At 35.7% G+C, this 21,432-nt stretch overlaps 1 long non-coding RNA gene across 1 annotated transcript; it reads right to left on the minus strand.

The window, feature by feature from the left end:
- Positions 1-316: 316 nt before the first annotated feature.
- Positions 317-2,062, minus strand: LOC144856050 (uncharacterized). Its single transcript, XR_013614901.1, has 3 exons — positions 1,478-2,062; positions 1,138-1,169; positions 317-973 (listed from the first exon to the last, which is right to left on the minus strand). It is a non-coding gene; the product is annotated as an uncharacterized LOC144856050 (long non-coding RNA).
- Between the last annotated feature and the right edge of the window lie 19,370 nt (positions 2,063-21,432).

Genomic DNA, 21,432 nt, shown 5'->3' on the forward strand with positions numbered 1-21,432 from the left:
CACACTGGATATTTTTATTAAATAATAATAAACGTTGATTTATAAATCAATTTTTGAACAAACCTTGCAGTCAACATTGTCAACAATTTAATCTCAATTATAAATGTAAAGTATTTGGAATATATTATATATATATATAAAATAAATAATGTTAGAATCAATTTTTATTTTATTAAACAATAAAAACAACAATAGGCATAAAGTATTCATAATGATATTGGATAATATTTATTAATATCAATCAACAAGTATAAATATATTTCTGTTTTTAGTTTTCCTGATCAATAGACAATAGTTATGATAGGTATTATAATAGTTATAATGTTAATATGAAGAAGATATAAAGTGAAATGATAGTAACATGTTAGCTGGTAACACACAAGTTTAAATGTAATGGTATCCTCTCCTACTTTACCTGGCCTACTAACATACCTGGACTTACTTACATAGGACTTACATACATGATCTACTTACATAGGACTTACATACATGATCTATTACATACATGACCTACCTACTTGGACTTACTTTCTTACTTACACTTACATACCTGGACTTACTTAAACTTGCATACATAGGACTTATTTACATATCTAGCCTACTTACATACCTTACCCACAAGCTAAGAAAGGTGATATGGAGAGGGATGTAAAATAAGAAGAGGGATACCATTACATGAAAGCCAACAATAACAAGTAGTAAAAGCGAATTAGTGAATTAGAAAAAATGGAGAAAAAAATGGTTAAGCAAGTTAGTATAGTTGTATTGATGAATTATGGACATTTTAAAGTGTTTACTTCGATTAAAATAAGATATATTTTTATTTTATCATAATTGCAAAATATATATATATATATATATTTGTCATCGTCTGCCTCGTTGACCGTCAATGCTGTCTCGTACTTTGTCCGCTTCTTGCCGTACTTTGTCCGGTGTTGTCCGGTTCTTGTCGCGCGTTTTCCAAGTTCTCAATCTATATAAAAATATAATAAAATACAGCAATTATATGCCTAATGCCAACATTTCCTATTTATACTTTCTTAGTATTGTAGCTTTGTGGTCACAAATGTCTCAAAACATTAAAAACAAAATTGTTTATTTTAAAAATGGACTCTACATTGTTGGTCTTATACTTACATTTACGTGATGTATTTGATACAGTTTCCAGTCTAGAAAAAAACAAAAGAAATTCTGAAAATTATATTTTAAATATTGCTTAGATTTTTTACTTTAGTAAGAGGCTTCCGTCACTATTGAGGTTAGAAATAAGTATATAAACAAGTATATAGTTTTGGCATAATCTGATGACGTAATCTGTTGTTAATCTGCAATCTGTACAAAATAAAATTAGAATGCAGGGATTTTTAATTGTTGGTCTTGGGCATACGTATCAATCTAAACAAAACAAAGATTATTACAGTCATTTTATATTGTCTTAGGTTGCAAGATATTAAATGTTTTAGTAAGACATACCTACCTATGGTATAATGTATTTACGTGGAAACGTTAAATTTTATTGGTACAAAAAATATCTCCAATCTCTGAAAAGATACGTAAAATTTCGTCACTTAAATCGATATAAAATGTTGTCACGTAAAAAGAAATATTATTTATAATCAACAAAAATGGGTCCAGTTATGTTTCTTTTAAACGGTTACCAGTTATTAAAATAAATAGGCCTACAAGTAAGGTAACCAATACTAGATGACAATTTATAATAGCGTTTTTATAAGTTATTCATTGGAAGATAAAAAAAAGGAAATCTCCAAAAGAAAAATAGAAAAACTCCAATCTCTGAAAAGATAATAATACATTTGATTAACCTGAAAAAAAACATATTATTAGTTGTACATAACTGGTTTGGGTTGGAAATTATGAAATAGAATTAATTTTATTTGCACCATAATCAAATGGATTTAGGCCTAGGTATAATTTCTACGTAAATGGAAATAATATTTTTTATGGTACAATCAAAATGGGTCCAGTTACGTTTCTTTTAAACGGTTACCAGATTAAAATAAATAGGCCTACAATTAAGGTAACCTATACTATGAAAATTTATAATTGCATTTTTATAAGTTTTTTATTTAAAGGTATAAAAAGAATATCTCCAAAAGAAAAATTCCAATCTCTGAAAAGATAAAAATACATTTGATTAACCTGAAAAAGAAATATTATTAGTTGCACATTATGATATTAACTGGTTTGGGTTGGACATTATGAAATAGAATTAATTGTATATACACCATCATCATATGGATTTAGGCCTACGTAAAATGTTGTCACGTAAAAAGAAATATTATTTATAATCAACAAAAATGGGTCCAGTTATGTTTCTTTTAAACGGTTACCGATTATTAAAATAAAGAGGCCTACAAGCAAGGTAACCAATACTACATGAGTCTGACAATTGTAAATTTATTATAGCGTTTTTATAAGTTATTTATTGGAAGATAAAAAAAGAAAATCTCTAAAAGCAAAACTCCAATCTCTGAAAAGATAAAAATACATTTTAATTAACCTGAAAAAAAAAATATTGTTAGGTGGGTCCAGTTATGTTTCTTTTAAACGGTTACCAGTTATTAAAATAAAGAGGCCTACAAGTAAGGTAACCAATACTATATGAGCATTTATAATTGCGTGTTTATAAGTTATTTATTTATTTAAAGGTATGAAAAGAAAATCTCAAAAAGAAAAATAGAAATACTCCAATCTCTGCAAAGATAAAAATACATTTGATTAACCTGAAAAAAACAAATATTATTAGTTGCACATAATAACTGGCTGTGTTGGTAATTATGAAATAGAATTATTTTATTTGCACCATCATCAAATTAATTTAGGCCTACGTAAATGGAAATAATATATAGATGGTACAATCAAAATGGGTCCAGTTATGTTTCTTTTAAACGGTTACCGTTTATTAAAATAAAGAGGCCTACAAGTAAGGTAACCAATACTAAGTTATTTATTGAAAAATATAAAAAGAAAATCTCCAAAAGAAAAATAGAAAAACTCCAATCTCTGAAAAGATAAAAATACATTTGATTAACCTGAAAAAGAATATTGTTAGGTGGGTCCAGCTACGTTTCTTTTAAATGGTTACAGATTAATAAAATAAAGAGGCCTACAAGTAAGGTAACCAATACTAAGTTATTTATTGACAAATATAAAAAGAAAATCTCCAAATGAAAAATAGAAAAACTCCAATCTCTGAAAAGATAAAAATACATTTGATTAACCTGAAAAAGAATATTGTTAGGTGGGTCCAGTTACGTTTCTTTTAAACGGTTACCAGATTAAAATAAGTAGGCCTACAATTAAGGTAACCAATACTATGAAAATGTATAATTGCATTTTTATAAGTTATTTATTTAAAGGTATAAAAAGAATATCTCCAAAAGAAAAATTCCAATCTCTGAAAAGATAAAAATACATTTGATTAACCTGAAAAAGAATAAATATTATTAGTTGCACATTATGATATTAACTGATTTGGGTTGGACATTATGAAATAGAATTAATTGTATATACACCATCATCAAATGGATTTAGGCCTACGTAAAATGTTGTCACGTAAAAAGAAATATTATTTATAATCAACAAAAATGGGTCCAGTTATGTTTCTTTTAAAAGGTTACAAGACTAAAATAAATAGGCCTACAAGTAAGGTAACCAATACTAAGTTATTTATTGACAAATATAAAAAGAAAATCTCTAAATGAAAAATAGAAAAACTCCAATCTCTGAAAAGATAAAAATACATTTGATTAACCTGAAAAAGAATATTGTTAGGTGGATCCAGTTACGTTTCTTTTAAACGGCTACCAGATTAAAATAAATAGGCCTACAATTAAGGTTACCAATACTATGAAAATTTATAATTGCATTTTTGTAAGTTATTTATTTAAAGGTATAAAAAAGAATATCTCCAAAAGAAAAATTTCAATCTCTGAAAAGATAAAAATACATTTGATTAACATGAAAAAGAATAAATATTATTAGTTGCAAATTATGATATTAACTGATTTGGGTTGGACATTATGAAATAGAATTAATTGTATATACACCATCATCAAATGGATTTAGGCCTACGTAAAATGTTGTCACGTAAAAAGAAATATTATTTATAATCAACAAAAATGGGTCCAGTTATGTTTCTTTTAAAAGGTTATCAGACTAAAATAAATAGGCCTACAAGTAAGGTAACCAATACTAAGTTATTTATTGACAAATATAAAAAGAAAATCTCCAAAAGAAAAATAGAAAAACTCCACTATTAGTCAGGGAGACTATGTCGAATAATAAAGTCCCGTGCGATTTTTATGAATAGAAAATACCACCTATCTAGACATGTTGAGTACAACCCAAGTAACAAGAAAACACATGTTGACAACGTTGGAAGGGTGGCAGAGGCCCGCCATCTTGAATTTCAAAATGGCCGCCATTGAAACTCTAAGTGTTCATATCTTGGTAACCACAGACTGTAGAGACTTGCTTTTGGTCTCAAATTGTTCATTATATCAGTTCTAATGGAACATTTATCCCCAAAATGACCGGAAATGGCTTTTCTGACCTTTAGCCCTAACTGACCGGAAGTTTTGTATCTCCTTAACTGGTGGACGTAGCGACTTGATTGTGGCCTCAAATTGTTCGTAATATAAAACTTTATATCAGCTCTAATGGCGCCTTTACCCAAAAAAGTGACAGAAATTGCTATTTCTGACCTTTGACCCTATTTGAATGGGAGTTTCATATCTCCACAACGGGTAGACATAGATACTTCATTTTGGTTCCAAAATGTTCATATCATACAACTTTCTATTTGCTCTAATGAAAACTTTCCAAAAATAATGACCGAAAATACAATTACTGACATTTGACCCTAGTTATCTGGATTTGTTCATCTCCATACCGTACTGTTGACATAGTTACTTGATCTTGATATCAAACTATTTAGAGCATAGTTCTGTTGTTAATTGTCTTTTTGAGTTATTTTGCTTCAAAAGTGTAAATCAATTATTTTATGGACTAAATTGTTTTACGGTATAAGTTTAATACAGCAGTTCATCATCAGTGTCATCATCATCCTCATCATCAGTGAGACTTGCCTGCTCTTGGTTGTCACATAATTCCTAATCGTCACAGCAACTGCAAAGGTATGTGCAGTTTAAACCGGTTTTTTTTGCACTTGAATTGCATCATGTTTTTGTACAGTGGCACTTCACTAGGTCGATAACACCCTGGGGTGCTGGAGGCAAAGATGTCATAACTGCTTTATAATTGCCATCTACAATATCCCAACCAAAATATTGAGGCTCTGGTATAGTTGGATTAGCAATGACATCGTTGTTCCATATTATAGCCTGATAGTGTGCCCTTAAAATGGCAGGCCGCAATGCACCCAGCGTTGGAGGCAAACCCTTTGATTGGTCTTGTTCCTTCTTAAAAAGCCACCACCTAACATCAGCAACATTTTTTTAATCTGTGTTTCGTATATAGAGCTTACACACAAATGATGCTTCAGATAGTTCATTTGTTGTTCCTAATAATTTCATGGCAGTTGGATGTAGTTCCTCCAAAACCTTCCAGAATGTAGTTTTGCCTTTCCCAGAAAATCTACGAGTAATATCTGCACCTGAGAAAACATGCAGTCCTGGAAGGACTGCTGCTTTGGACTCAAACAGTGTTCTGTGGATTGCGCTAATAGAATTGTCCTGCGGGTTTTGCCAGTGCCTGTAACAAAGTTTGTATTTTGACATATAATGGGGTATCGTCTGATGGCTAGTACAAGTACGTAAATGTCAGGTGAGTATATATCTAGTGTGGTAGCACCATTCGTTGTTGCATCAACGGAATGCAAAATGAGTTTGGTATCAGCTTCCACCTGACTACTTGCAGGGTTGCTTACTTCCCTATGTGTAGCCTTCGCTTTGTTTCGCCAGGCAAACTACAAGATGCTTCTTGTTTCTTCCACATGATCTAATATCTTTTCAGCTAAATACGTCGCCAGTCCATCTTTCGTTGATACATAAGCAAGAAGACGTTGCCTACTGATTGTACCGGTTGAAGTTGAATCTGTAATGTGGTAAGCTACAGCTTTATTGCCACCTAGCCGTCTCGCGCGGTTTGAAGCTTTGAGTGATTCTCCAGTATCATAGCGGTCACATACAAAATGCACCTCATCACAGTTATTTTACCATACTTCTGCCAGTGTCGTTCAATGAAATGTTCTGATAGATCGAAGCATGTTTCAATATTCTCTAGTTTACTTAGTGATTGCAAATAAGCCATAGCATCGACAATACATACTTATTTATAGTTCCTGACAACTTTTTCTTCTGTTGAGTCATTTGTTTCGTGAGCGACTTCTATCGTTTTTGGTAGCTTTTCAAGAATCGTCATCAAGTCACTCTTCGACATTGTAGGAAACAATGAACCATCTGCTGCAAATAAAGCTCTTGGGACAACAAAAAACTGTACCAACGGCTTGTCTGAGGTCCCTCAACTTGGATACAACTAGTTAACGAGCAAACAGCTTGTTGATTGTTCATGTCAGGTCCGTTACGATTTTTGCTTGGAGATCTGTTGTATTACTATTATCATGATGCTTTGATATTGATAAATATCTACTGGGAAGAAAAGTCATTGTCTCAGCTTCTTTAGCGAGAGCAAGAGCCACTAGAAAAAACTGTGTGCGTGAAAAAGGGTTTAACGAAATACCAGTTAGCCCACCAAGTACTTGATGAGACGTGATCTGGAACAATAGCACAAAATGGCAATGAATTTTTATCTACCACCCAGTTGCCATCGTTGAATTCTATCCATATTTCTGTATCTGATGCTCTCATGTCTGCCAGGTACGCAGGGATTAACTGAGCGTAATTTAATTTGTCATGTGCGACGAAATATGGTATAATGTTTCGGTAGCTTTAAGATGAAGACTCCAATTGGCAGTTCACACTGCTTGATGCTTGATTGTGATTGGCTAAAAGTTTAATCAACTGCCATGATTTCCTTTTCCTTATTAGATACAGTATAATGGATATGTATACTTGATTCATTAGCACAACTGTAAATATGCATGTTATGAACAATTTCAGACCAGGATTGTTTTATGTCAAGCAGTAATGAAAATTTGAAAAATTCCACATAATTAGGGTCAAAGGTCAATAATTGCATTTCCGGTTATTATTTCGAAAAATATTTCATTAGAGTAAATAGAAGGTAGTATGTTGTGAACAATTTAAGATCAAAATAAAATGTCTACGTCTATTGGTTATAGAGATATAACACTTCCGGTCAATTAGGGTCAACGGTCAGATATGGCCTTTCCGGTCATTTTGGCGGGAAATGTTCCATTAGAGCTAATATGAAGTTGTATATTATGAACAATTTGAGACCAAAAACAAGTCTCTACAGTCTGTGGTTACCAAGATATGAACACTTTAAATTTCAATGGCGGCCATTTTGAAATTCAAGATGGCGGGCCTCTGCCACCCTTCCAACGTTGTCAACATGTTTTTTCCTGTTGTTTGGATTGTATTCAACATATCTAAATAGGTGGGATCTTCTATTCATAAAAATCCCACGGGATTACATAGTCTCCCTGACTATATCTGAAAAGATAAAAATATATTTGATTAACCTGAAAAAAGAATAAATATTATTAGTTGCACATTATGATAACTGGTTTGGGTTTGAAATTAAGAAATAAAATTTTATTTTATTTGCATTTATTTATATAGATGGTACAATAAACAAGGCCAACAGCCATAAGTCGCGTGCTAAAACGCATAGTGATACCAGACCGACAGACCGACATAGTGAACTATAGAGTCGCGTCCACGCGACTAAAAATGGGCCTACAAGTAAGGTAACCAATAATGACAATTTATAATAGCGTTTTTATAAGTTATTTATTGAAAGATAAAAAAAAATGAAATCTTGAAAAAAAAAAATAGAAAAACTCCATAATCTGAAAAAATAAAAATACATTTGATTAATCTGAAAAAGAATATACAATTATTATTTGCACATTATGATAACTGGTTGAGGTTGGAAATTATGAAATATAATTTTATTTGCACCATCATCAAATGGATTTAGGCCTACGTAGATTTTCGTCTTATAATGGAAATAATATTTGTATGGTCCAGTTATGTTTATTTTAAACGGGTATTAGTTATTAATACAAGGCCATATACATGGCTGCAGTCGTGTGCTCAGGTTAGTGTTTACCGACCGACCGACCGACATGGTGAGCTGTAGCAGTCGCGTTGCAAGCGACTAATAAATAGACCTGCAAGTAAGGTAACGCAATACTAACTTTATAAATGCGTTTTTATAATAGTTATTTATCGAAAGGTATTAAAAAAAAATCACGTAAAATCGATAAAACATAAATACCTTACCTCGACATTATCGTGTTTTAGTCTCTGTATCGTTTATGGTGTACAGTATTGCGATGACGTAGACTACGATGACGTATGATGACGTAGACTACGTTGATAATCATTCACAAACAAGAATAATATAATCATTCAATGTAGCAGGTTAATATTTTTTTAATTTACGCTAAAAAATGATCATTTATTTATATTGATGGCTTCCGTACCCCTCTGAGTTTGTTAATAGTTACATTATATTATGTAAAAATGTGAATAAAAAGAATGAACGCGCGCGGTGCACCTCTTCTGAACCTGAAAAACAACCAATATTATTAGATGACGTCATGATTGATGACAGTTAGGCCGGCTATTACATAGGTTATGGTAATGTGAACTAAATGATTTGAAACTCTAAAAGGGTATGGAAGCCATTCAAGTCACGCTGCGTTTAGATTTTCAGTTTTTAAAAGTTACAAAATCTAAATTTGCTCAAGAAACAAACAAAAAAAATTATCTTCAATCTCTGGAAAGACAAAAATACATTGATTACCCTTAAAAAGAATAGTTATTGTTAATGTACCGTACATGTGTGACTGTGGCTTAAGAATTACTGGAAAATGGATTTACTTAAAATCTAAATAATGTTTAAATAGGCCTACATATAATTTGGTAAAGCTCTGCCTACAATATCAAACTTTATGTGACAAAATATGTGATGTGCTCATAGACCTCATGATGATCACTACAAAACTTAGGAATATCACTACCATATTTGGGCACATCACACTTTTTTTTGTCAAACTAGTTTGATATGATAATTTAGTGGACCGGAAATTGATAATTATTTGCCTCTTGGATTAAATGGTGGTCAAAATGGCGTCTACATTTTCCACCACTTCATTCGATATACAACTGTTATAATAAGATATCAAATAACTGGAATTGTATTGGGAAACGTGTCCTTGTTGGCTTAGGCCCTTACATGTCAACGACAACCGCCGACGACGACGGGAGAACAAACAGAGTGAATTCCAAAAACAAGCAACCAATAGGCCTAGCTACTGGTAGTGTAGACTATTAGTAATAGAGGTGGTTAGAGGCTTCAATATATTCTTAATTCGATTCAGGGAGTGAATACAGACTATTAAAATTAAAAAGTGGATTATTTAGGTTAATATAATTTATCTAAATGTACAAAATGATGTTCTGTTACTTACCCACACTGCAAACCCCGTTCCGCTAGAAGACGTACAGGTGCACGTCACGCGGCCATTCAAAAACTGAATTGTTAACGATTTCATTGGATCCTTCGCTAATATATGCAACTATTTTAATTGTGCGGCATATTTGTTTGCAAGGTTTGAGTGTGTGTTGTGTTTTTAACGAACGGCCATTTTATATATTATCCATTACCACTTACTTCATTTATTTTGCTTCAAATAATTTGTCCTATTAGAAGAGGCGCGCCTAAATCCCATGGAAATCTCTTAACACGCTGGCTTATTTTATCTATTTATTTGTTTGATAAAACAATCAAATAGTAGTTTTATTGTGGAAAGCAATGACAATAATACTCACAGTTTTACCAAATGATATTTTACATTATTACATGTTCACAGTTATTATTTAGTATAGAGAATGAGTTCAACAAATGCATTGGCTGTGTTCATAGCAGGGAAGTCACTCTTCCCCTGGTTCATAGCAGGGAAGTCACTCTTCCCCTGGTTCATAGCAGGGAAGTCACTCTTCCTCTGGTTCATAGCAGGGAAGTCACTCTTCCTCTGGTTCATAGCAGGGAAGTCACTCTTCCCCTTGTACCCTTCCCCTTGTTCATAGCAAGGAAGTCACTCTTCCCCTTGTTCATAGCGGGGAAGTCACTCTTCCCCTGGTTCATAGCGGGGAAGTCACTCTTCCCCTTGTTCATAGCGGGGAAGTCACTCTTCCCCTTGTTCATAGCGGGGAAGTCACTCTTCCCCTGGTTCATAGCGGGGAAGTCACTCTTCCCCTTGTTCATAGCGGGGAAGTCACTCTTCCCCTTGTTCATAGCGGGGAAGTCACTCTTCCCCTTGTTCATAGCGGGGAAGTCACTCTTCCCCTTGTTCATAGCGGGGAAGTCACTCTTCCCCTTGTTCATAGCAGGGAAGTCACTCTTCCCCTTGTACCCTTCCCCTTGTTCATAGCAAGGAAGTCACTCTTCCCCTTGTTCATAGCGGGGAAGTCACTCTTCCCCTTGTTCATAGCGGGGAAGTCACTCTTCCCCTGCCCCTTGTTCATAGCGGGGAAGTCACTCTTCCCCGGCCAATTGTTCATAGCGGGGAAGTCACTCTTCCCCTTGTCCATAGCATTACCAAGTATAGTATTTACTTTGTTTGTGTGTTTGTTTGCTTCTGAATTTTTCTTCTTCTTCTAACTTCACAAGTAACAAAAATGATATTATTTTCAGAGAGACTATTGTTAGTTGATAATTAGTTCTTTAGTCATTTTTTATTTAATTCTCTGCATAGGTATATTATACTTACTGTCGAAACATGCCTATTGATTTTCAGGAAAATTGATATATTGGTCATGTCACAAAAGCTTATCTTCCATCGATATATTAAATAGCACACTCTGTATTCTTTTAACATGGACATATTCTTTGACAGTGACCAAAATGCTAGTCGACGGGCCGAGCGGTCAAGCTTACTACATGGGTTAAGGCAGGGGCGCCGAAAATCGGCACAGCCTCCAGACACTCCTCAACTCCTGGTCAATCTTGATTTTAGAAAGGTCATTGTTACAATGACGGAGTTTGTTTGTATTAAAAAGTATAAACAAATTAAAAACCCCAGCAGAATTTGAACCATGTCAAGCAAAATTCAACATGCTCCCTATCAGTGGATATATAGATATGTGGTCAAGGACCATTCCATTAAATTTTGGGACCATTTCGGACCACGGTCCCAATTCTGAACCACTTTTTAGTATACTTTTCAGACCTGCTAGTGTTAAAAGATAGGACAGAATTTTTCAAAAGCCGGCGAGCAGTCTTAAAGTAAAAAGTAAACTGTAATTGAATTTTCTCGAGAACTACTTGTCCAAAAAACTTCATTTTTGTACAAGAGGCAAGAGTTATAATGTCTGATTTGTAATTTGAAAACATAATTTGATTTAATGTGCACGTTTTTTGATACGAGTAGTTTAAAAAAACCTATTTCTTTTCAAATTCACTCGTTTGATTTTCGCGTTGCTGTTCTATTGTTATTAGTCAACTGAAGCTATTGTTAGTTGAAATGCTTGTTACATAACCATTACACAAAACTTGCATACACATGCTTGTAGTGAAATTAGCCTAAATCACAAACAGCATTAAGACACACACAAATATATATATATATATTTTTTTAGCATAGATATATACTTTTTTAAAAAGTTTACATCCAGGTATGAAGCCTCTCTACCCGAACACGAACATTATAGAATAATGACAACTGTCAAAAGTATGTTTTTAATCAATTTTTATCGTCTTTTTATTGCCATTTTGTTTATATAATTAAATTACTTTAACAAAATATGGTTTTACAAACATCAAAATCAATCATTTTATGTATATACAGCAAATGTTTACTTTTAACGTTGTAACATATAAACGAGAGGAAAAAATATGCTTAAAAAATATAATATTTATAACAGAGTATGATAATAAAAGTGGGACGAACCCACACAAGACAAAAAAAAGTATTTTATAGAGAATACATGCTATAATTGGTTTAACAATGCCTCTCCTTGGTCCATATCCACCAGAAGTTTCTCTGCCTGTTTGAAGGTAATGTTGTTAAATGAACAATAACACCCTTGATATAAGCTGTGAAGAACAAATATTGAAAACAAACGTTATTCATTTGATCTTGAAATAGCTTTAAAAGAGCAAAAGGATTGCTTTAAGTACTAATTAAAAGATAAATGGTATTTATGTTAAACCTACCTTCACTTGTTTATCACTAATTGCTTTTGTTGGAATAAATCACATCAACCCATTATCAAGACGCACTTTGACACCAATTGCTTGACCTGGGTAGAATACCACCTGATGACTCCATACCTACACAAAATCAAATGAATAAAATTAGAAACATGACAAAGAAAAACACACTGATTACATGGACACTACACAACGTGCAAGGGAAGATTTAAGTGTCCAAGATGTTTAATAGACCATAACTTGTACTCTCATACTACAATAATAATTTATGTAGATACTTTGCGCAAATATTTGTTTAATAAGTAATGTTTTAAGTACCTCACTTAGTTCAGGAAAGTTATCCTGTAAACAGAATGGACACTGCCACAGAATGGACACTGCCACAGAATGGACACTGCCACAGACCAGTATCATCTTTACACACTGGGTTGGCAACGTTGACGGGCAATTTGTTTTACTTGCCCTACCACCAATTTTCCTGCGAACAATAAAATGACATTCTTTCTTAAAATTTCATTAATTTTCAGTTCAATAGAGGATGATTAATAACACACTAGTGTCAGAGGCTGAATTATTGTAATTAGGCATGACTTTTAACGAGCGAGTGAGTTGAGACCTTGCCTTGAGAGAGAGACAAGACGTATCTGGCAGACAGATGAATTTAATTCTTTACTATTTTATGAGCATGTAACTCAATGTAATTCGAGCATTGATAAGAAACAAAGACAACTGTGTACCAGAGTGAAGTTGGCTCTTGATTGTTTGGTTACTTGTATGAGGGCATTGCAGGGGTGCTTTTGTTACTTTTATCCTTTTTTTCTGCTACATATTCTTGAGTTTTGAAGTTGTGTTCCAATAAACGTCTAAACAACGTATCCAGTCTTTGAATTTGATATTAGTGTGACGGGTCAAGTTGGTGCAAAGAACGGATTTGGCTGATTGAATACGAACGAGCTCAGTGCAAGTTTCTTGTGTCCAAGGACAGTTCAAGCAAGAGGAGTCAAGACCATCATTCTACTCGGCTTTAATATCTTGAGGAAATTGGCTGTTTTTAATGTTCCGCAAAGACAACTTTGCCTCGAGGTTTGTCAGAAGTTTGATGTTAGAGAAGGGTGACAGTAAGGTTGAGATGCCTGTGCAGTGTGATGTAGCCCAACTAAGACTGTCTGAAGATGTGACCGAAGAACACATATTGAAAACAGACATTATTCAGTATTTGTAGCTATAGCTCTTCTGTATGATATTCTGTAGGTCATACATATTACTAAATCTATTTGTTATAGCTTTGCTAATAGTAAGTATGGAACAATACCAGACAATATTCTACATATAGTTCCCTGATTGGAGTGTGTTTGTACAAACAAGATTAGCAGAAAGAAGTGTAGCTTACCTTTTGAACTGGGCTTGCTTCCTTCAGATTTATTGCACAGTGGCTAATACTACAATCTTTCTATTTTGTATAATGCACGGTAAAAATGCAGTTCCTATTCCAGTGTGCGTGGTGCCTATTATTCAGTGCGTACTTGATCCGTTCAATAACCTAAAGAGACCGTTGATCTCATCAGGACGACGCACATGACCTCGGGTCACTCGGTAGATTGAACCATTTTGCGGAGGGGTATTTCACTACACTTCCCCAGATTTTTATAAGGCCAGGGCCGGTGCTCGGGTGGTCATTCTGGAAAACAAAACAAGATCATTTCTGCTTAATGCTAATGATAAACAAAACAAGTGCATCTTCTACCACCACACAAAAAATAAAAAACAACTTACAATTCTAGTAGGCCACCGGAATGGTCGGCTTCTCTCCCGGCCATTCTTCCGGGTCAAGTCTATGACTTGCTCGGTGTCCTGGCCCAAGATTCTCCTGACTGGCTCTGCGGTTAGGTATAGCAGATGTGGTAAACCCACTTGTTGCTCCGGTGGAGCGAAGTGGGGTCCATCCGAGTCCAGCAACAGGCGGCAGTCATTAGTGCGGAAGATATATCTGCACGCGTCCCTTTGCTCAGCATTGAAATGCTCCACCGACCATGTAAAACTGAAGTATGTTAGGGGGAAAACACTCCTGAACCTATCGACCATCAACACAGTCGAGGAGAAATTGTGAGCAGAATGCGAATACTCCTTGGAATCCGTGCTATATGCAAGATGTCCATGCAGTTCTGGATCATTGCGACTGCCTCTCAGGTGCAGGCAGATCGCTTCTAGGTGATGTCTGGAGGGGGTTGGTGACCTCCTCTTGGTGGCCGAGCTTCGTGCGGCGTTCTTAGGCCGGGTGGCTGGGCAAGGGGATTCTCCGCCTCAGCTTCGGCAGCTAGCTGGCTCATCTTGGTAAAATCTATTCGCTGGGCCATCGCAACAATATAGCGCCACTGGATTAGGGCTGCCGGGTGATTGAGTGGCACGAGAGTAAACCCCTCCGGTGGCTCACCTCCTATTGAAGCTTGTAGGTAGAACATCAGGTCCAGGGTCTTCTGGTCAATGCCGCCTACACTACATGTGGACCGATGGCCTTCTCGTTGTTCAGCTGGGTGACCAGTCCGGTCTCCCCATGATCTCAGTGGCATACTTCCGCAGCAGGCATAGATTGGTTCGTGTCTTCTGTGGGGTGGCTGGCAGCTTAAGCATGCAGGAAGATGGTGGGACCACACATGCCGCCTCATATTCTGCACCGCCTTGTACACGCATCCTGGGAACACACATGGGTTTTCCGCCAGGGTCGTGGATCCGCAGTTGGCGCGCTTGATGATGGTTTTGGCACCGATGCAAGGACAGTCTCCACTCCGGTAACGTCTTCACTGACCTCTGCCGTTGGTGCTGGTGTAGGTGTAGCGTCGAGCAATAGCCGCCAGGTTTCCTCCTGCTCCTGTACCGGATACAAGAACATAAAAATAGTTAGGCAGAGGTACCCTACAATCCTTTCAGCTTGGACTTCTCAGTCCCTGCAGTTAGCACATTTGTAGCGGTCGTTTAGGGCGTCTAAGGTGAAACATGGCGCCGTGGTACTAAATCGCACTGACCCAGCCCATGGTTTTTGGCAGGAACAGTACAGCATTCGAGGCGTATCGTCGACGTCCTCATCAATCGGATCTGAAAGAGATAAATTGTAGTTAGTTAGCCACCCGGGGAGCTGGCGGTCATGACAGGGCTTGAGTTTGTCATGGTTCAAAACCATCACTTTGTTCCTCAGCTTGACCCGGAACAGTCCCTGGGAGATCAGTTAGATGATGATGCCTGGTCCCTTCCAAGGAGGACACAGCTTCTTGCATTTACCTTTCGGTTGGCTATTATCTAGTACATATACCTTATCCCTCCGGTTGTAGGGGCGGGCGAGGTCGTAGTCTCTCTTCATGCGTCGCTGCGTCTCTCCAGAGTAGCCTGTGCTATGTTGTGTGCTTCACAGATTGATTGGGTGAGAGCGGCCATGTAGCTGTCGGGTGTTCGTGCAGTTGGAGGGTCGCCAGCTGTAAACATGAGATCGGCTGGGAGGCTGATCTCTCTTCCGAGCATCAGCATGTTGGGAGTGTACCCCGTCGAGCGATTAACATTCGTCCAGAGGGCCTCAGTTAGCTGCGGTAGAAACACATCTCTCACTACATAAGGAAATAAATAATTCACTTTCAAAATGACTCCCCTGATCAGAGTGGAGTTGCAAAGGCATACCGAACCGGGCCGTTACCTCTGCTGTCTGACAAGGGAGTGGGCTGGCTTCAACCCATTTGGTGAATTGGTGTACCATTATGAGAATGTATACATTGCCCATGTTGGTAAGGGCCCAAGGAAATCGATATATACCCGTTCCATGTGTGTACCTGCATGAAAGTTGGTTAAAAGGTACCAGGCTCAGGTATCTTTCCATATTCACTCAAACATGCCTGCATAACACCATTGTTAAAGAAGCCATCTCTGGATACTGAGGAATTTGCAAGTTACAGACACATTTCCAATCTTCCATTTCTTGGAAAAATTATTGAAAGGGTTGTGTCCAGTCAGCTGCAATCATATCTGAATAGCAATGGCTTATTTGCCACTAGACAATCCGCCTATCGTCCAAACCATAGTGTAGAATCTGCACTTCTTCTTGTGCATAATGATATTAGAATTGCACTTGACAACCATAATGAGGTTCTTATGGTCCTTTTGACACCATCAACCATAAGCAGTTATTAAATCGTCTATCATCACATTACGGTATCTCTGGAATCGGTCATAATTGGTTTACATCATATCTAAATGATAGGTCCCATTCAATTGTCATCAAGGATGTTTTGTCGAACACGACTCTGCTTACAGTTGGTGTTCCACAAGGCTCTGTGGTTGGTCCTCTGTTTATTTTATTTACCGCCCCACTACTTGACCTCATTGAATCTCACAATGTGAAGTGTATGGCGTATGCTGATGACACTCAGCTTTACGTCACTTTCAACCCTAATCAGCATGATTCTGCTGTCAGTAAACTTGAATCCTGTATCGCTGAAGTCCGAGCATGGTGTCAATCTAACAACCTAGTCATGAATGATGCCAAAACAGAACTGATATCGTTTTAAGCCTGCCTGTTGGACTGGATCTGTTAAGATTGGTAATTCTTAAATTCAACCTTCGTCATCCTGTAGAAACCTTGGAGTTGTCATGGATTCAACGCTTAGTATGTCCAATCAGGTACATCTGCAAAGCTGGGCTTCACGCTATTCGTAAAATTGGAAGCATTCGGAAGTACCTGGATCCAAGATCAACTGAGATTCTTGTTCACGCCTTTGTTACATCAAGGCTAGACTGACGAAAACGATGAGTTCTTCCTTTAGGGAGTTCCTATAAACCACCGAGCGCAGGGCTCCTAGGCGGATATTATTTTTATACAACCACTGGATTGATTTTTTTCGTTTTCGATTTGGATGTTCTGATTTCAATTTTCACGGCATTGAATTTTTACGGTATTGACTCATAGCCGGTAAGGAAGGTCACTTCGCTCTGTAAATTGGAAAATGGCGGCCATTGGATTTGTTCCTCTGGGCGTAAGTAGAAAAACTTACTCATAAAAGTTATGCATTTATTGCGTTTAGCATTAAAAAGAGGACAGCGAAGTCCTTCAATCACACAGTAGTAATAGCGGCGAATTTAAATAGTGTCTCACAATCATGGAAAAAGAGACTTATAAGCGTCACTTCCAAACAATGGATCAACTTTAATCACTGAGGGCGGGCTATTCCCTGCAAGATCCTCACAAGTATATTATGGATAGCAATAAATATTACAAACAAACAAATACTAATTAAAAGACAAATGGTACTTCTGTTAAACCTACCTTCACTCTATCTTCTTGGTTTTTAACATGTTTCACCAAGTGCTTTTGTTGGAATGAATCCCATCAACCCATTATCAAGATGCACTAGACACTGATTGGACGTCCTGGGCAGTTACCACCTTCAAGATGACTTCACACCTGAACAAAATCAAATGAATAAAATTAGAAACATGACAAAGAAAAACACACTGATTACATGGACACTGCACGATGTGCAAGGGAAGATTAGTATCCGAGCTGGAGATGAAAAATATTTGTTAAATAAGTAATGTCTTTGGTACCTCATTTAGTTCAGGAAAGTCATCCTGTAAACAGAATGGACACTGCCACAGACCAGTATCAACTTTACGGACTGAATTGACATTATGAAGTTCCTCACCATATGGACGTCAACAAGCAATTTGTATTACTTGCTCTAGCACCAATTTTCCTGCAAACAAATAAAATGACATTCTTTCTTCAAATTTTATCAGTTTCCAGTTCAATAGAGGATGACTAATAACACATTTTTCACTGTAGCTTACCAATATAAAATGTGGCCAGTGTCTCTTTGGTCAACATCTGGAATTACTCTTCAGCATCACTTCTTGGAATAAAGATCTCAAATCCTTGTATCAATTGTTTAATTCTGCATGGGTATTGCCAGAATTCCCTCTGTAATCAACAAGTAATACTTAAAAGTAACTAACTGCATACTTTAATAACTATGACTATAATCCAGTAGCTGTATTCATCAATCATACTTATTTTAAGTGAAATAATACTATTTAAGTGTGACAGATTTTTAAACTATATATTAAAACACAATTAACTAAGGGTAAAGTTTTTTTGCAGGAACCCATTTATCATTTCACAATGCAGCACAATATATTGCTTTATTGTAGGAAAGTGGTACCATGTGGAAAAAAGTAATCGCATAATGACAAAAACAAGTTTTACAATACCTCTGCAATATTCGAGGTTTTCTGCAGATATTGTACAAAGCAATTCTTTTACTTTTCTTGGGCACAGTCCACACACAAACTGCATCAATGACTGTGTGAGCACGGTTTACATCCACTTCAAGCTCGTTCACACGGTAAATAAATTCCAAACATAAAGTGTTTGCAGGAGAGTTTCTTTAACTAATGCATCCTGCAATATTAGACAAATAATGATGGAAATAAATATCTTGCTATTCAATTCAACTTTATTTAACCATGGAGGCCCAGTTCTTCCTTGGGGTTATTTGTTTGAGTTTGAGAGTATTTGTGGTGTATTATTTGATATTTTGTTGTTTTTTTGTGAGAGCTTTAGTGATGTGTATGTAATGGGTCACATTTACTTAAATATAAGATAAAAAAGTGGACATAAAGCTGCGGAAACACGACCTAAATTACACATTTCACAGATTCAAATTCGACTGACTATACTGAGCATTGATATCAATGGCCACATGTGTGTACTGTCGAGTACCTCCATACACCTCAGTACTGAAAACATTAATAAGAGGTTCCATTTATAATTTTTTTTTCGCATCATTGTATGAATACTTTATTTAATTTACTTATTTTATTGGAACAAACAGCTAGTCTAGACTGCAATTGTTACCAGTAATAAACATGTTTGTTTTTCATTTTTCTAACTCATCTGCAAAAGCGTCCAAATCTAAATCTTGTAGCTTCTAAGATCAAGAATCTCATTCAAAGCATCGGCAGGATTGGTGTCAACAGCTGACTCTTCTGCCAGTAGACAGTCAATCAAATCATACCACTAGCGGATGACAGTACAGTCATGGAAATTTATTCCTATTTTCTCAAAATTAATAATTGGTTTATTTATTCTATATAATCTAAAGAGAGTTGTATGTTGCAATAAACATTAACATGTTTATGTTGTTGATATAAAGTTTGCGGTACACCACGTGTATTAGTTCTGAAAAGAACTGTTGAGTTTCTCGACGTTTCGATCAATATACTTTGACCGTCCTCAGGAGTGAGAATTCTCCTCCTGAGGACGATCAAAGTATATTGATCGAAACGTCGAGAAACTCAACAGTTCTTTTCAGAACTAATACACATGGTGTACCGCAAACTTTATATCAACATTTGATTTCGCCATGCAAACCTTCAAACAACATGTTTATGTTATCATAATTGCTCCATGGAAAAAGTTGTCGTGAATCAGTTGTACAACAATCAAAATGCCAAGTTTGTATAGTATATTACCTTTTAGTGGATTAAGATGAAAATTCACAAAATGTTGTTAGCTTTAATGAATAGTACTAAGTAAATACAATAAAGTGCAATTATTCCAGGCTAGAAGTTATGTATAGACATAATAGCTTACAATAAACAAAGGGTTGTTACTGAACTGAATATAGCTGACCCTTGACATTCACTAGTTATTTGTCAATTCAATATTCATATTTTGCATAATATGAATAGAGAATTTCCAGCTTTTAAAACTTACTAAGGCATATCTTTTGTTGACATACTGTACTATTATAAGGGCGAAGGAAAGCGGGGACTAACTGTATTGCAATCCATATTACTTCGTCAATTTGGAGCTGATACATACAAAACAAAATAGACTGAGTGTTCCTAGTAGCTAAATCAGAAATAACAATATTTGGAAAATTTCAGAAAAAGTGAAGCTGACCAATCGTAAGTAATCATAACATTATAATAACTGGTTTAGAAATAAATCTAATCTCTACAGCATTCAATACTAATGTATATATATTTGAAAATTCTGAATAAATTCAAGGAAAAATGCACCAAAATGGTATTTATAATTTTTTTTAAATTAACCTTAAAAATAGATTAGTGTGTGTTTTGAGAGGATTTAACCACAAACTGGTATAGCCATTGGGGGAAGGAGAAAGTAAATAGATTAAATATTTTCAGCATTTCATCTCATAAAGTAAGACAGGTGACTTCTGTCAAAAGTAAGAACAATATAAAATATACTCCTAAAGTCATACTATACAGGTAAATTAATAAAAGGATATTATCAGTTAGAGGAAAATAGAAAAATCATCACTGTGGTCATATTACAAGTGTTGTCCAAACAATATAGATTATCTTTCAAACACCGGTGCCCCACAGACAGACTGCAGCAGCAGAGATGAAAAGGTTATTTTAACTTTTTACTGCAAATGTTTGTTTTTGCATTGTAAAATTGTTATGAACCTAAAGAAGATTGACTACTGATTATTTTCATGTAAATATTACTGGTTTTGGATTCTGAATTTTCATGGAATTTCAAGTTTGTTTTCGAAGAAACCTCTGAGCCTTGGAACAGCTTCATCGTTATACAAGCACCAAGCATTCATACAGGAGGTAAGCCCTTTGTTTTAACCTAGGAAAGCCAAGCGGTATTGTTGGAGTACAAGCTAACACCCAAGCTAACCAGCACTGTTGAAGGTATTGTTTATATACTAACAATTATTGCAGCCCAGTATTTGTGAAGAGGAAGTTAATTAAAACTAGCTGTGTTTATAATGATCTCATCACAGTCTCCAAAGCCTGGCTCGTCTAACAGTAGCCCCAATAATAAAACTACGACCAAGAAAATCAAATGCTTCGATGACCAATGTTCCTTTGGTTCTTTAAATGTAAAAGGTGGAAACCCAATCAAATGTGCACTATGTCTAAGAGAATGTCATCACCAATGTGTTGGTGTGGCTCCATCATCAAAAAGAACTTGGTTTTGCCCTCCATGTCGTGATATTCAATCAACCACTGCTACGCTTCAACTTATAATTGGGCAACAAAACGTAACCGTGAGAAAACTAA

This window comes from Antedon bifida, chromosome 11 (genome assembly GCF_963402885.1).
Source record: "Antedon bifida chromosome 11, ecAntBifi1.1, whole genome shotgun sequence".
Taxonomy (NCBI): Eukaryota; Metazoa; Echinodermata; class Crinoidea; order Comatulida; family Antedonidae; genus Antedon; species Antedon bifida.